Below are 1,615 nucleotides of genomic sequence, written 5' to 3' on the forward strand. Positions count from 1 at the left end.
TAGATACATGAATCATGGCGATAAGTCCTCTTATGACGAGTATTATCTTCCATGTATTACTATGCATTTATTCTTATTATAATTTATGTGGCAACAATATCTTAATGAATAAACCTTATGTTTATTCTTGGTCCTTCTTAAATGAATTTTCTCAAATCAACTTAAGGTGCACATAAATATGAGAAAAAACATCACAATAATTAAGAATTTCATTAACATTGTCCATACAATGAAAAACTGCATAATGGAACCAAGTCCCATATTCAATACATGATCCTTGAATTTAAACGGTGGCATGCCCTTAGTCAAAGGATCAACGATCATTAACTCAGTGCTGACGTGCTCAATGACCACTTTATTTTCTTTAACACGTTCCCTTATAGCTAAATACTTAATGTCGATGTGTTTATTTCGACTCCCACTTTTTTTAGCCATAAAACCAGCAGCTGAATTATCACAATATATTCTCAATGGCTTAGATATAGAATCCATAATTCTAAGCCCAGAAATGAAATTCTTAAGCCATACACCATGTAAAATAGCCTCAAACAGGATATACATAAGCATGTAGTCTTTGGTCCCTTAAAGGTACCTCATTACTTTCTTTGCAGCTCTCCAGTGGTCTAAACCTGGATCACTCTGATATCGTCCCAACATTCCCACAACAAATGCAATGTCAGGTCTTGTGCAGACTTGAGCATACATTAGGAATTGCTGATCTCTTAGGTCTAGTAGATCTTCTTAATGTTGTACCATCATCTTCCTGAGAAGTATGTGGTTCAACTTGTTGTTCAAAAGTTCTTGGCAACTCTTGAACTCCTTGATCTACTGGAATATCGTCAGCAGCTTGTGGAACTTCAACAATTGGTTGTTCAACACCAGTTTGTACTTGAGGGGTGCTATGAATAATAACCAATCTTTCACCTGAAGTGGAAGGTTGAGACTCTGAATGATCTTTCTCAGAAACTATGTTTCTGGTTTGATCGCTCCCACTGATCAAGTCATTTTCAAGAAACTTTGCATTTCCTGATTCCACAATCCTAGTGCTGTGAGATGGACAATAAATCTGTAAGTATGTATGATTTCTAATATGTCTGAATTCCTATTGGCACCTTTCTTTGACTTGTTGATCTGCTTTCCCTTTATGCAGTCCACACAAGTCTCAAGATCAGTAAAATCTAGAGTATTAAGTTTTCCTTCATTTACCAATCTTTTAATTCTATCTATGGAGATATGACCTAGTCTCCGGTGCCATAATTTAGAGGAATCTTCATTAACAACACATCTTTTAGTGCCAGTGTGAACATGCATTGAATCATATGTGACATTGTTTTGTAAATTAATGCAGTAAAGACCATTAGACAAAATACCATTCCCAACATAATCAGATTTATAGAATAGACTGAAAGATTTTTCTGAAAAGTTTAAGGAATATCCAAAAGGTACAAGCCTTGAAACTGAAATCAAGTTTCTAGAAAAACTTGGAACGTAAAAGGTCTTTTCTAACTCCAAAACAAAGCCACTACTTAAAGTTAAATAACATGTTCTTATAGCTTCCACATGCGAGCCCATCTTGTTTCCTGATAAGATGCTTTGCTCACTTCCTACTGGCTTC

The sequence above is a fragment of the Pinus tabuliformis genome, chromosome 2_2 (assembly GCF_031772625.1).
Source record: "Pinus tabuliformis cultivar Carrire ecotype Pingquan chromosome 2_2, CPIR1, whole genome shotgun sequence".
Classification (NCBI taxonomy): domain Eukaryota; kingdom Viridiplantae; phylum Streptophyta; class Pinopsida; order Pinales; family Pinaceae; genus Pinus; species Pinus tabuliformis.